The 16,661-nt window shown below is 38.0% G+C and overlaps 1 protein-coding gene across 2 annotated transcripts in view; it reads left to right on the top strand.

Moving 5' to 3' along the window:
• Nucleotides 1-16,661, top strand: part of NELL1 (neural EGFL like 1) — a 910,206-nt gene that overhangs the window by 516,259 nt on the left and 377,286 nt on the right. The gene's annotated exons all lie outside the window — the stretch shown is intronic.

A 16,661-nucleotide genomic window follows, 5' to 3' on the forward strand; every position in this document is an offset into this window, starting at 1 on the left:
GTCTCAGGCTCTCTTCTGACCTCTTCTGTCCAAGTTGTCTATGTGAATAGACATCCTGTGTCTGCCCTTACAGGGTCGCTTTATTCAGAGAATCATAGAATGTTCAAGATAGGCTATTCTAATCTACCCAATTTTCAGATTAAAAAGCTGAGGACCTGAAAGAGGACATGAATTGACACAGATTATAGACTTTTAGAGCAGCATGTAGTTAACAAAAATATACAAATAAGGATTTTAGGTAGATATCATGCACTTTAGTAGATGTATAAACTTGGAAATCTTATCTGACTTTTAGAACCTCAATTTCTTTTCTGTATAATAGGCAGGTAATTGATGATACCTGTTTCAAAGGGTGTCTATGAAACTGAAATAAGGAAACACCTCTTGAACATCTGAAAGGAGAGCTCAATCCGTGTTAGTTTCCTTCCCCTTACTTTTAAAACTGATTTGGGTTCTGGACTATAAAAAAAGAATTGCATCATCCCTTTGGGGAAGATGAAGGGGAAAGGTAAAAATCACTGAAGAAATCTAATGGTAAATGAATATATTTTTTGCTTCTGTTCTTTTCCTACAGTCAGTGTCATCTTGGGGAAGCAGGTGAACCAGCTTTTTCTCCTCAGTCACTGTGCCTGGGGCTGGGACAGTTCTCATGATTCTGGTTGGAATTTAGGCTGACATTTGAGGGGTGAGACAGATGGCCATCATCTCCATTAAGAATAACTGCACCCCAGCCCTTTATCCACAACTCTGCAAATGTGTTTGGCTCCCATAGCAGGTTTATGTGTCGGCAATATCAGTGAAATGATTCCTTCCAGCTTGGACATGTAAAGACTTTCAGATGGCCCTATGGCTTTTTTCTCTCACTTTTCTTTACTCGTTCTCACAGTCTTGAAATTTACAACCCTTAAGGCCACAAGGCTGTTATTTAGAAGTGAAGGAATTGTTGTACTGACATTTTTCTAATTAAATAAAAAAATTTATTTAAAAAGAACCAAAAATAAAAGCAATGCAAAATATACAGCGAGGCACAGTGGATAAAGAACAGATGTGCAAATTAGAGAAACTTGGTTTTAGCATCAGAGTTTCCATTTACCTGCTCTGAAGTGTCTGGCTGTGTAACCTAGGACACTTCATTTTGAATATTTTTAGAATTCTTTCCAGTATAAATCTTTGTGACACTATAAGCATTTTCCTTTTAATAATATTCACAAACTTACAAACATATAGGAAAATTTAAAGTATAATATGACCATCTTGGACCCATCATTGAATCCTATCAAATCTTAACATGTTGTCATATATACCGTCTTCCTTTCTTTGCATTTGATACTTATCATTTTCACACATGTTTTATGCTGCTACTCTATGTCCCTATATTTAAAACCAATTTGTATAGTATTGTTTGAAATGCTTTTAACTTTATAAAATTATATCATAATGTATATATTCAACTGCCACTTGCATTTGTCACTCAATGTCATTGAGATTTATCCCTGCTCACATATGTAGCTCTTCATTTTAATTATGATACAGTAATCCATTGTATGAATAGTTCACAATTTACTTATCCTTTTTCCTGATGACTACTTTTTACAATTACAAAGAATGTTGGAATTAATGTACTGGCATAAGTCTCCTTCTGTTATGTGCATCTTTAATTTGCCTTGATATTGTCAAATTGCTTCTAAAGTTTGGAACATTATTGTTCAAATTGTTTATTCCTAGGTTTATTTATTTTATAATTACCTAGTAGCTCTAGAAACTATTAAGACTCCTACATTTACATATCTTTGTTCATTTAAGACACATTGCACACTGTCTTTCACAATGCACTGTACTAAATATAAAAATCAAAAAGACATGGCAACCTGCTCTCAAGGTTACCTATACTTTAGACAAGGCATGTGCTTGTATAATTATTATCATATGTTATAGAGAGAATATCTACTCAGTTTGTTGAGCAAGAGTAATTTACTTGTATCACGTTTCTTAAGATTATTGGGTGCCAGTTACCCTGAAATATTTTAGTTGTCTGTTGTTTCTTCATTTGTTTTTTACTTACGTACTCTGGTACTATAAGAATTAAATATTACTTGGGATACAGAAATATTTTAGTTTTTATAAGTTTGCCTCAGTTAAGGTCTAAGTCCTTTGGTTTTATTATTGATCTACAAAGGATGTTGTAACTATTGAAATGTAAGAAAAAAGAATTTTGTTGCTGAGTTTAATACAGATGTTTGCTTATCACATTTAGCAGTATTGAAACTGGAGCCCTGAGAATGGCTTTTCTGTGGATTGTGGAAAGACATTCAGTCATTGGATGAACAAGACAACAGGTCTTGGTTTCTAGTTTGTTTTGTCAATTCAATTCACAAGACACAAGTTTCACCCAGTGAGTTTATTTAGATTTAAGAAAAGATGCAGGCAGGGTGCGGTGGCTCATGCCTGTAATCCCGGCACTTTGGGAGGCCGAGGTGGGTGGATCACTGAGGTCAGGAGTTTGAGACCAGCCTGACCAACATGGCGAAATCCTGTCTCGTCTAAAATACAAAAATTAGCTGGGCATGCTGGTGGATGCCTGTAATCCCAGCTACTCTGGAGGCTGAAGCAGGAGAATTGCTTGAATCCAGGAGGTGGAGGTAATAGTGAGCAGAGATCGCACCACTGCACTCCAGCCTGGGCGATAGAGTGAGACTCTGTCTCCAAAACAAAAAACAAACAAGCAAACAAAAAGAATGTAAAATGGGAATACTGGAATTCACAACTAGGAGCATCATAAGGCCTTAGTCATCCAGACACTGGTGTCCCCTCATAGTCTGGTATTTGTTTTAGTTCCAAGGGATAGGAACTGACCCTAGATTGGGTCACATCAGCCCAAGGAAGCTGCAGTGTCTATGCTCCTTCATCTTAAAATCCTTGAGAATTTCCTAGCATGTGGCAGGAGAGTATGCTCAGTTCCCATTCTTAAGTGTTGCTGCAGGCATAAGTGATCAGATATTCTGACAACTAAATACAGGATGCTCAGGGACAGCCCTGGAAATGTCATCAGTATATGACAACCCTAATAAGACCCTCATTTATCTCTAAAGATTATATTTTCTCACTTGATATTGCAAAAAGTGCAACTGGGTGTCAGATTTTCCTCAAGCATTCCCAGAAGCTGGAGAAAGAGATTATAGCCCAGTCGTTAACTCTTATCTATTATGTTGCCTCAGTTTATTTAGCCTTGCCAATTCAAGTAGACAATGAGAGAGGTCATACAGTTCTGAGATGGTGCTTTCTGCCTCCCTAGCAGGGAAGACTTTGTATGTAATGTTGGGCATATTGCAAGGTGGCAGTGTAATAGGGTGGTTTGAGAGCATGGGTGGGCTTTGGAATCAGACAAGGCCATGTTCAAGTCTTAGCTGTGCTGCTTTTTAGCTATGTGTTACTGTGGTAGGCAAAATAATTCCTCCTTTCCATATATGAATCCCTAAAACCTGTTAATATATTAGGTTGAAAAGGAGAATTAAAGTTTCAGATGGAATTAAGGTTGCTAATCAGGTGACCCTGAGATAGTTATATTGTCCTGGATTTCTGGGTGGGATCAATTTAGTCACAGGAGTCCTTACAAGTGAAAGAGGAAAGCAAGAAAGAGAGAACCAGGCATATAGCAGCATGAGAAGGACGTGGCTCAATGTTGCTGGCTTTGAAAAGGCAGACATTAAGTCACAAGCCAAAGAATGCAGGCAGCCTCTAGAAGCTGGAGAAGTCAAAAAACAAAACAAAAGAGATATTCCCTAGTAGTCCGCCAAAAGAAAACAACACTGCCAGTACCTTTTTAGCCCAGTGAGACCCATTTTGGACTTCAGACCTCCAAAAGTGGAAGACAATGAATTCATGTTGCTATAAGGCACTATTTTTGGTAATTTGTTACAGCAGCAATAGGAAACTAAAATAGTGATATTTATGTCTTGATGCTTCAGTTTTCTCATTTTGTAAAATAAGGATTATAACAGCACTTTCCTCCTGTGGAGATTGTTTTAAGGTATCCATTTTTGTGCAGAGCATTTGGCCTACTCTTGGTAAGACTCAATCTTTGGACGAGGCATTTAGATATTTGAACAAGAAGTTAGGAAACTTGGATTATGGTTTCAGACAAAATGAGGACATGAGTAACTTCCTGCCTTTCTTATAAAGTTGATGTGAAAAGCAAATGAAATTATGTTTTAACTTTTATATTTTAACTAAAGCATTATTCAAATATAACTTCTTGTTATAATTTAGCTTACACATTCCAAATGGACTTATTAGATAATATGTGAAAGATATAAAAATTCAACACTTGAATCATCAGCTGATTGTAGAAAAATAGTGTTGGGGTAATAGATAATATTAATTCCAATGACTGGTACTGAGTAGTAAGTTCTTTCTTTTAAGATATTCTATTTTTATAGCATTTATATTTCCTACTTATGTGGTAATAATTATGGTTCTTTATTTCATATGGCAGGGATGTGTGTTATCTTTTAATTGCAACCTTTGCTTATAATGTCTGAATGTAAGTACAATAATATTTATTTAATTGAACTAAAGATAAAGTGGAAGAATCACATATTTGGCCAGGATATAATTATCAGAGCTCCTCTAAAACACATTTTGAATATTTTAAAAGGTGTATTAATTTTTAGTAAGTGAGATGGCGAAGTTCTTATTGTTCTGTATGCTAATGATTAAGCATTTCAAATATTTATCATTAATTTTGATTGATTATGCATTTAAATAAGTAAATTCAGGCAGATAAAATTAAGATTTATTTGTCTCACTGTTTGAAGTATTCCTTTACTGAGGTCAGTAAGTGTATGTGTATGCAATGAAAAGTGAGCATTAGGCTATTACTATAATTGCTTATCACTATTTTCATTTTCATAAACATATGGCAATATGCACTGTTATATTAACAGATATATTGTTTTCATCATCTTATTTTTCAGTTGACTCTTGGGCACAGTCAAAGGGTACATTTTGTAGTGACAGATTTTTCAAATTCATGCTTCCTCTGGAAATTTTAAGAAGTAGAGGTTTGTTTAAATTCTATACCAGAGCATAGAAGAAACTTAAACAGAATGCTAAAGGAAGGAATGTGGCCACTTTTTTCTGGGCATACAATTAGTCTAGTCAACAGAGGTCACATTGGACCAAGCATTTGAGATGTTTCAACTCCCCATTGGGGCAAACTTACCACAAAATGTGCTCATCCATTTTCCAGTGTCGAGAGAAAGAGGAAGGTGGACATCGTGGAGTCTTTAATGACTGGGGTTTTTGTAGAGCTTTTAATGATTGTTTTAAAGCCATTTATCACTAAGAAGTGAAAACCATTTACAAAATATAGTGGTTAAAATGAATGTGACTCTAATCCATAACTTGACAGTTTACTTTTTGTTATTTCTCCTATTATTTTAAACATGAGGTATTGCAGGATAGGTGAGGGGGGAAATCTGGTTATTTGACTACTAATATGTGAAAATCCAAAAATTTAGATTGAATAGGTAAATGGGGTAATTTTTAATGTTGCAAATAGTTGATCTGTTTTGCCCAAGAATGCGGTTCCTGTCAAAGAGGTTGGAATAGGACAGAAAACTTTACATTTGTAATGTTCAGCAGTTTTGATACTCTTAGGTCAATCAGAAATAAAGCACGCAAGAACCTCCTGAGATGATACAGCAAATGTGTGGAAACTGGGTAATTTTTCAAGAACTGGAGAAGGACTGTGTCTGAATGCAGACCATGCAGAGATAACAGCATATATATAAGGCATTTTGTCACTGGCATCTTGAAAAATAAAATCAATAAATATTTAAAATTTATTTGCATTTTAGAACCAGTCAGCATCTTCACGTAGCCGTCAGGCAATAAAGAAGCTTTGAAAAAGAGGATAAAATGTATTTATAGAGGAAAAAAATAATTTTTTAAGTACATTTAAAGTGGAAATGCTTAGGGAAGTTTGTGACTAGGAGATGCTGGGAAGTTTTGATTTGTACTTCTGCAGTTACCAAACACCAAAAAATTTCACAGATAAGTCATTTCATTTGATGTTCTTGATTTTTCCTTTGGAGTGACAGGGATAAAAAGAAAGTTTTAGAGATTGTCTGCTGGTTTCATTGTTGGCACTGCAAAGGGAGAAGTCAGTATCTGATTTTTAGATGCCTAGGGTTTGTCTCACTTTGATGGAAAAAATATTTCACAATGTTTACACTTGAAATTTTTATCTTTGTTGATTTCAGAGGATTCGATGCTAGTTGCAATGGGTTTCATCTTTGAGGAGTCTCACAGATGTGTATCATCCTTATTCCATCAAATTTTATTCCTGTTCAGCCAGATAATGATTATAATGTTAGTGTCTTTCACATTGGAAGATTCTCCAGCTATGAAGGAAATGACAGTGATGGAACTCATATTGACCTTTAGTCGCTGTTAAAATATCTCTAAAGGACAGACTCATGGATTCTCATAATATCAGTTACCAGATGGCATTTCTAGGGACTCTGTCTCTGCCTTCTGGAGGCCTACCCTGTAGCCTCCAGACTCTCTAGCACCCATGCTGACATCTACCCCTTCACCTCCGGGTTCTAACACAGCCCTAAAGTTGGCGCTTATCCACAATGAATCAATCAAGGCTTGGCTTCTGACTGGAATGGGCTTGGTTGTTTTTTCCCAATTTTATCTTTTGGAACAGCTAGAAAGGAGGACCAGGTTGCTCAGTGGTCCTCAACCTTCATTTCTTTCTGGAAGATATTTTAAAAATGCATATGTCTGGACCCCACCATAGAGATTCTGATTTAGTTGATCTGATCTGGTCTAGGGCTGGGCATTGGTTCATTTTTAAAAATTCCCCAGATGATTTAATATGTGGCCAAGAAGACTGGGGTGCTAGTCCACACTCTGGATTCTCAAAGTGTGGCTCCTAGATCAGCAATATCAGCATCACTTGGGAACTTATTAGAAATCCAAATCCTCAGGCCCTAAGCAAGACCTACCGAATCGGCAACTTTTTAGGGGTAAGGCCCAGAAATCTGCATTTTAATAAGCCTTCCATATGATGCTTATGCATATCAAAGTTTGAGAACCACTGATTTGATCAACTTTCTAAGATGGGGTAAACTGTTAAGGATGCACTCCATGGATACAACTGTATCATATGCAAAAGGTGCTCAGCACAGACCTGAGTCTAGAACTAGGGCATACACCAACCATGGGGAGTAAGCAGATTACAGGGGTCCATGCTAGCAATGAGCATCCCAGCCAACAATTTTTGTTATCAAGAGGTAATGCCTATTCATAGCAGGTTAGGACTAGAGTGTGAGCGTCGGGGAGATGTTATGCTGGGTTTAATTCTTGGACTTTTCTTTATTAATTTAGGAAACTAATGTCTCTGAGCTTCATTTTTCACTGGGAAAAAAATTATTACCTTTCAAGGTTGTTGTGAAAAATAAAATTGTCTGTGGGAAAGGTCCAGCAAGAATAAATGTTCAGCACATGCCCAGTAAAAAATGCATGCTTAAGAAATTATTGCTACTATTATTATTCCCATATGAGAATAAGCAATACATTGTATGAAGGCTGTCATGGTTGCCTCTGGTGTCCAATGTCAAACCTTATAAATTATAATCATAAAGGAGTCTCTTCACTGAACCTGAGTTTGGTCTCAAGTCCTTTCTAATACAGTAGGCTGGGGCAACCACTATTAGAAAATCGGATCTGACTTTCAAGATAAACCCCATTTTCCACCTCTAATTAAGATTGCAAAAATCTTAGAGATATTCCTATTCTTTCATTTTCTTCCTTCCCACATTTACCTCACACCTGCTCTGCAGAGTCCAATAGATATATAATGCAAGATACAGATATAAGTTTCTATTAGCCACATTAGGAAAAGTAAAAAAAAAGGGCAGTTAAATTTTAAAGTATTTTTAACCTAATGTAATATATCCAAATATTATTTCAATATGTAGTCAGTATAAATATTATTAATGTGATATTTTACGTTCTTCTTTTTGGAACTAAGTCTTTGAAATTCAGTGTATATCTTATACCCATAGCACATCTCAATCCATGCAAGCCATATTTGAAGGGCTCAAAGGCCACATGAGGCTAGTGGCTGCCATACTGGACAATACAGCTCTAGGTCCTGGGGCCGAGCACCGAAGCAAGGGCTGGTAATTGCCTCAACAAGCTCACAGTTTATTCAGTGGCTCAGCCATACGCAAGTAATACTGTTTTTCAGCATGAAGTGTTATTACCTCCCACCTTGGATTTTCCTGAAGAACAAAGTCATGTAGTCTGAGTCAAAGCAGAATACTTGACATTTCTTTAGGGTTATTTGGTTTTATTGTTTCTACATCTTGTGTGTATGATCTGAATTGTCAGCCCTGCTTGTAGCCTGCAAGTTGTACGCTCTGACCTTAACATTTGCTACATAAGTGGAGGTTGGACTTAGTGTTGCTGGTGAAGAATGTGTTTCTGCTGTCCTGTTTTGGCCCTAGTCCATAATAATGTGACAGCCCAGCCACTTGCTGAGCATGTGCTGTGATATGCCAGGCACTGTGCTAAGCAATTCTTACAGAGGTTGATGGAAAGTCCACCAGTGGCTTCCTACCATACTTAGAATATAATCCAGATGGCTTAAAAGGACCTACCTGATTTCACCTATGGCCACCTTGGAGATACCATTTCCTACCTTCATCCCATTTTCTCACTCCACTTCTGCTTCCCAGGCCTTCTTGCTCTTCTTTTTCCCACCTTAAGCCTTTGTCTTGGCATTCCTCTGGCTAGAATGCTAGAGGGTTGCTAGAATTATCCTGGGAACACCCCAGGATAATCGTATGGTTTATTTCTGCATTTCATCTAAGTCTTCATTTATGTGTCCTCAGAAAACCTTCCCCAGGCCTCTCTATCTACTTTAGTAACCTCATCACTCTCCATCCCCTTTCTCTGCTTTATTTTTCCGTATTAATGATCACTACCCTTAATTACATATTACATGTTACTTTATTTATTTATTGTTTGTCTCTCCTGCTAGAATGTGAGCTGTATTACAGCAGGAGATTTGTTTCATTTGTTCACCATTTTGTTTTCTGGACTTAGAATAGCACAGGCACTTAAGAGGTACATCACAAATATTTGAATAACTTCATATACCCATGGTGTTATTTAATTCTTTTTCTTTCTTTTCTTTTCTTTTTTTTCTTTTTTCTTTTTTTTTTTTTTTTGAGATGGAGTCTCACTCTGTTGCCCAAGCTGGAGTGTAGTGGTGCCATCTTGGCTCACTGCAACATCCACCTCCCAGGTTCAAGCAATTCTCCTGCCTCAGCCTCCCAAGTAGCTGGGACTACAGGCGCCTGCCACCATGCCCGGCTAATTTTTGTATTTTTAGTAGAGATGGGGTTTCACCATACACCATAGTGGATAGGGTGGTCTCAAACTCCTGACCTTGTGATCCGCCTGCCTCAGCCTCCCAAAGTGCTGGGATTACAGGCATGAGCCACCTCACCCAACCAGTCTTATTTAATTCTTATGCCAGTCTTTTTTTTTTTTTAACTAAAGGAGAAACAGTGTGACAGATAACATATAAAAACATGAGTAAGTTCACAGTCATTAAGTAGCAGAGCTGAGATTTTAACTCAGGATTATATGTCCAGAGCTCAGATTTGTAATCACTGTACTTTCTTTAGGGAGAACAAAATCTTGTTTCCTATGCTTCTGGGTTCCTGTTGATTCTCCAGAAAGAAACAAACAACCAAAAAAAAAAAAAAAAACTGTAGCTTTCTTGATATGATTTTCTACTTCCTCTGTTGTTAATAGGCTGTTAGCCTCAGCCAGAGGAACTGGATGTAGAATTTGGTGACAGCTTTTGACATTGCTATCAACAGATGCATTGAAGTTCCCAGGGCAATTACTGAGTTGATGTTGATGAAAATATATTTTGAATACTGCAAAATTGCCCCTTCTTGGGATTTATTTTAGGGTCTATATTAAGTGATAACTGAAGACTACTGAGTAAAGGCAGTGTGAGGCAACTGATAAATAGTGAGGCATCCTTTAATACACCTCACTTTAACGATGGGAGACTGTCTCAGAGGAACAAACAGAGAGTCTTCCTAGGTGCTTTAACTTTCATTTCAACCCAGTTTCACAAAATCTCACTGAACTTCTGTTTCATGTCATACCCTGAGCTTGGAGCTAGGGATATCATCCTGATTGTATCAGTTGCATCTATTGCTATGTAATGACTACCTCAAACTTATTGGTATCAAACAACCGCCATTTTACCGTGCTCATAAATTCTGTGGGTCAATAGTTCAGATAGAGCCCCGCAGGGATGGCTTGTATCTCTTTGATATCCAGGCCTCAGTGGGGAAAACTTCAAGTGCTGAGGGCACTTTTAAAGCTGGGAAATGGAATCAACTGAAGGTTTCTTTCCACATATGTCAGGCTCCTGGGTTGATATTCCTCCAAGGCTGGACTCAGCTGGGGCTATCAACTAGAGCACTTCCATGTGCCTCTCCACATGTTCTTGGCTTTTTACAGTGTAGAAGCTGGGTTCTGAGAAGCAGTGTCCCGAGCTGAAGCATCCAGACAATGAGTGTTCAGAAGCTGCCAGACTTCTCACCTAGCCTTGGAAGTAACACGGCCACATTCTGTCTGTTACAAACACATTTCTAAGGCCAGTCCAGATTCAAACGGAGGGCAATTAGATTTGACCCCTTGATGAAGGAGGGCAAGGTTACACTGAAAAACAGCATAGGGACTGGGAGATATTATTATGTCCATTTTTGGAAAATCTGCCACAGACACAGTGTAGAAAATGATATTTGTTACTACCTGTGAACATCACGAGCTCAATCACTGGTAGAGAGACAGGTGCGTCAGACTGCTGTCAGGAAGCTTAATTTTCCTTTGAAAAGCAACATTGGCCCAAAGTGTACACATTTTGTTTATAAACGGGGTTATTTGCTCTGTCCTGCATTTCCATCCCATATTTCACTGGAGCAATTTTCATAGATTTATCACCTTAGTGCAGTGACTCACTGTGTGAGATCTGGTGTTGCTTTGGCATTTGGAAATCAGCATTTATTTTCAAAGTCTATCCTCTGCCTCATTTTGCTTGGCTAACTCCTATACAATCCTTTCATGAAGGGTCACTTCCTCCAGAAAGTCCCTTCTGACCCTTCACCTGGATTATATTCTTCTGCTTTGAATTATTATGGCACCATGCACCATGCCTACCTCTTGTCCTAGCATTTGTTATCTGGGATTAGAATGGCCTATTTTTGTCTCTAGATTGTAGGATCTAGCAAGGCAGGGCCAGTGTCTGTCTTCACCATTGTATTTCTTGTACTAGTACATGGTTAAAGTCAGTTTTGTATCTATTCTTTTTACATCTGGTCTGGGAAAAAAATAGGCAAACTCAAGGGCAGAGAGAGGGCCATACAATTATCATGATATATTTATCTTGTTCTTCTTACTACCCCTCTTCTTATTCTTTCTTTTATTCTTCCTCTTCATTTATGGAAGGAATCAATCATGGACATCTCCTAGCACACTTACCTTAAATCCTTTGGGCTCCTAGCCAACTCTGTAGGTAGACTCTGTTAGCAACAAAGAGGAAAAAGGGCAACAACAACTTTTGGGTAGTCAACCAAGACAGAGTACTCTCCAGGACAAGTGGCTGGGAAAACCTAATAACTTCCTAAGCTCCAGGGGCTTTATTTTTAATACACATTCCCAGGAAAACTCATCAGATGTTTGAGGCAGCAAAAACAGATTCTTTTAAGACTCTTGCAATCTCAGTAAGTACATAGTTTTATATTTCCAGGGTGGCATTCCCTTTGGTAGTTGGCTTGTCATATCTTTTCTAGTTTTCTATCTTTTGTAGTTTGAGTCTGGCTAGTTAGAAAAAAGCTATCAATTATGAAGAATCTGTGATATATTGGTTACTGTGCAAAACTTGAAAACCATATTTTTCTTTTTTTTGATTATACTTCAAGTGTTGGGGTACATGTGCAGAACGTGCAGGTTTGTTACATAGGTATACATGTGCCATGGTGGTTTGCTGCACCCATCAACCTGTCATCTACATTAGGTATTTCTTCTAACGCTATCCCTCCCCTAGCCCCCCACCCCCCAATAGGCCCTGGTGTGTGATGTTCCCTTCCCCGTGTCCATGTGTTCTCATTGTTCAACTCCCGCTTATGAGTGAGAACATGCGGTGTTTGGTTTTCTGTTCTTGTGTTAGTTTGCTGAGAATGACGGTTTACAGCTTCATCCATGTCCCCACAAATGACGTGAACCCATCCTTTTTATGGCCGCATAGTATTCCATGGTGTATATGTGTCACATTTTCTTTATCCAGTCTATCATCGATGGGCATTTGGGTTGGTTCCAAGTCTTTGTTATTGTGAACAGTGCTGCAATGAACATACATGTGCATGTATCTTTATAGTAGAATGATTTACAATCCTTTGGGTATATACCCAGTAATGGGATTGCTGGGTCAAATGGTATTTCTAGTTCTAGATCCTTGAGGAATCGCCACACTGTCTTCCACAATGGTTGAACTAATTTATACTCCCATCAACAGTGTAAAAGCATTCCTATTTCTCCACATCCTCTCCAGCATCTGTTGTTTCCTGACTTTTTAATGATCGTCATTCTAACTGGAATGAGATGGTATCTCATTGTGGTTTTGATTTGCATTTCTCTAATGACCAGTGATGATGAGCTTTTTTTCATGTTTGTTGGCCACATAAATGTCTTCTTTTGAGAAGTGTCTGTTCATATCCTTCAATCACTTTTTGATTTTTTTTCTTGTAAATTTGTTGAAGTTCTTTATAGATTCTAGATATTAGCCCCTCGTCAAATGGGTAGATTGCAAAAATTTTCTCCCGTTCTGTAGGTTGCCTGTTCACCCTGATGATAGTTTCTTTTGCTGTGCAGAAGCAATTTAGTTTAATTAGATCCCATTTGTCAACTTTGGCTTTTGTTGCCATTGCTTTTGGTGTTTTAGTCACGAAGTCTTTGCCCATGCCTATGTCTTGAATGGTATTGCCTAGGTTTTCTTCTAGGGTTTTTATGGTTTTAGGTCTTAAGTTTAAGTCTTTAATCCATCTTGAGTTAATGTTTGTATAAGGTGTAAGGAAGGGGGTCCAGTTTTAGTTTTCTGCATATGGCTAGCCAGTTTACCCAACACCATTTATTAAATAGAGTATTCTTTCCCCATTGCTTTTGTCAGGTTTATCAAAGATCAGATGGTTGTAGATGTGTGGCATTATTTCTGAGGCCTCTGTTCTGTTCCATTGGTCTATATATCTGTTTTGGTACCAGTACCATGCTGTTTTGGTTACTGTAGCCTTGTAGTATAGTTTGAGGTCAGGTAGCGTGATGCTTCCAGCTTTGTTCTTTTTGCTTAGGATTGTCTTGTCCATGCGGGCTGTTTTTTGGTTCCATATGAAATTTAAAGTAGTTTTTTCTAATTCTGTGAAGAAAGTCAATGATAGCTTGATGGGGATAGCACTGAATCTATAAATTACTATGGGCAGTGTGGCCATTTTCACAATATTGAGTTTTCCCATTCATGACCATGAAATGTTTTCCATTAGTTTATGTCCTCTCGTATTTCCTTGAGTAGTGGTTTGTAGTTCTCCTTGAAGAGGTCCTTCACATCTCTTGTAAGTTGTATTCCTAGGTATTTTATTCTCTTTCTAGCAATTGTGAATGGTAGTTCACTCATGATTTGGCTCTCTGTCTATTATTGGCGTATAGTAATGCTTGTGATTTTTGCACATTGGTTTTATATTCTGAGACTTTGCAGAAGTTGTTTATCAGCTTAAGGAGATTTTGGGCAGAGATGTTGGGGTTTTCTAAATATACAGTCATGTCATCTGTAAACCGAGACTATTTGACTTCCTCTCTTCCTATTTGAATACCTTTTATTTCTTTCTCTTGCCTGATTGCCCTGGCCAGAACTTCCAATACTATGTCGAATAGGAGTGGTCAGAGAGGGCATCCCTGTCTTGTGCCAGTTTTCAAAGGGAATGCTTCCAGGTTTTGCCCATTCAGTATGATATTGGCTGTAGGTTTGTCATAAATAGCTCTTATTATTTTGAGATACAGTCTGTCAATACCTAGTTTATTGAGAGTTTTTAGCATGAAGGGGTATTGAATTTTGTCGAAGGCCTTTTCTGAATCTATTGAGATAATCATGTGGTTTTTGTCATTGGTTCTCTTTATGTGATGGATTACGTTTATTGATTTGTGTATGTTGAACCAGCCTTGTATCCCAGGGGTGAAGCCGACTTGATCGTCGTGGATAAGCTTTTTGATGTGCTGCCGGATTCGGTTTGCCAGTATTTTCTTGAGTCTTTTCTCATTGATGTTCGCCAGAGATATTGGCCTGAAATTTTCTTTTTTTGTTGTATCTCTGCCAGGTTTGGTGTCAGGAGGACATTGGCCTCATAAAATGAGTTAGAGAGGATTCCCTCTTTTTCTGTTGTTTGGAATAGTTCCAGAAGGAATGGTACCAGCTCCTCTTTGTACCTCTGGTAGAATTTGGCTGTGAATCCGTCTGGTCCTGGACTTTTTTTGGTTGGTAGGCTATTAATTACTGCTTCAATTTCAGAACTTGTTATTGGTTTATTCAGGGATTAAACTTCTTCCTGATTTAGACTTAGGAGGTATATATGTCCAGGAATTTATCTATTTCTTCTAGATTTTCTAGTTTATTTGCATAGAGGTGTTTATAGTATTCTCTGATGGTAGACTGTATTTCTGTGGGATCAGTGGTGATATCCCCTTTATCATTTCTTATTGCATCTATTTAATTCTTCTCTCATTTCTTCTTTATTAGTCTGGCTAGTGGTATATCTATTTTGTTGATCTTTTCAAAAAACCACCTCCTGGATTCATTGATTTTCTGAAGAGTTTTTCCTGTCTCTAACTCCTTCAGTTCTGCTCTGATCTTAGTTATTTCTCATCTTCTGCTAGCTTTTGGATTTGTTTGCTCTTGCTTCTCTAGTTCATTTAATTGTGATGCTAGGGTGTCATTTTAGATCTTTCCTGCTTTACCTTGTGGGCATTTAGTGGTATAAATTTCCCTCTAAACACTGCTTTAGCTGTGTCCCAGAGATTCTGGTATGTTGTGTCTTTGTTCTTATTGGTTTCAAAGAACTTATTTATTTCTGCCTTAATTTCATTATTTACCCAGTAGTCATTCGGTAGCAGGTTGTTCAGTCTCCATGTAGTCGTGCAGTTTTGAGTGAGTTTCTTATTCCTGAGTTCTAGTTTGATTGCACAGTGGTCTGAGAGACTGTTATGACTTCCGTTCTTTTGCATTTGCTGAGGAGTGTTTTACTTCCAGTTATGTGGTCAATTTTAGAATAAATGTGATGTGGTGCTGAGAAAAATGTATATTCTGTTGATTCGAGGTGGAGAGTTCTGTAGATGTCTGTTAGGTCCCCTTGGTCCAGAGCTGAGTTCAAGTCCTGAATATCCTTGTTAATTTTCTGTCTCATTGATCTGTCTAATATGGACAGTGGGGTGTTAAAGTCTCCCACTATTATTGGGTGGGAGTCTAAGTCTCTTTGTAGGTCTCAGAGAACTTGCTTTTTGAATCTGGGTGCTCCTGTATTGGGTGCATATATATTTAGGAAAGTTAGCTCTTCTTGTTGCATTGATCCCATTACCATTATGTAATGCCCTTCTGTGTCTCTTTTGATCTTTGTTATCAGTCTAGAATTGCAACCCTTGCTTTTTTTTTTTTTTGGCTTTCAATTTGCATGGTAAATATTCCTCCATCCTTTTATTTTGAGCCTATGTGTGTCTTTGCACATGTGATGGGTCTCCTGAATACAGCACACTGATGGGTCTTGACTTTATCCAATTTGCCAGTCTGTGTCTTTTAATTGGGGCATTTAGCCCATTTACATTTAAGGATAATACTGTTATGTGTGAATTTGATCCTGTTGTTATGATGCTAGATGGGTATTTTTCCTGTTAGGTGATGTAGTTTCTTCATAGTGTTGATGGCCTTTACAATTTGATATGTTTTTGCAGTGGCTGCTACTGGTTCCTTTTCATGTTTAGTGCTTCCTTCAGGAACTCTTGTAAGGCAGGTCTGGTGGTGACAAAATCTCTCAGCATTTGCCTGTCTGTAAAGTATTTTATTTCTCCTTTGCTTATGAAGCTTAGTTTGGCTGGAGATGATCTTCTGGGTTGAAAATTCGTTTCTCTAAGAATGTTGAATATTGGCCCCCACTCTCTTCTAGCTTGTAGGGTTTCTTTAGAGAGATCCACAGTTAGTCTGATGGGCTTCCCTTTGTGGGTAACCCAACCTTACTCTCTGGCTGCCCTTAACATTTTTTCCTTCATTTCAACCTTGGTGAATCTGACAATTATGTGTCTTGGGGTTGCTCTTCTCGAAGAGTATTTTTGTGGTGGTCTCTGTATTTCCTGAATTTGAATGTTGGTCTGTCTTGCTAGGTTGGGGAAGTTCTCCTGGATAATATCCTGCAGAGTGTTTTCCAACTTGGTTCCATTCCCCTGTCACTTTCAGGTACACCAATCAGACGTAGATTTAGTTTTTTCACACAGTCCCGTATTTCTTGGAGGCTTTATTCGTTCCTTTT

This window comes from Pan troglodytes, chromosome 9 (genome assembly GCF_028858775.2).
Source record: "Pan troglodytes isolate AG18354 chromosome 9, NHGRI_mPanTro3-v2.0_pri, whole genome shotgun sequence".
In the NCBI taxonomy this organism is placed as follows: domain Eukaryota; kingdom Metazoa; phylum Chordata; class Mammalia; order Primates; family Hominidae; genus Pan; species Pan troglodytes.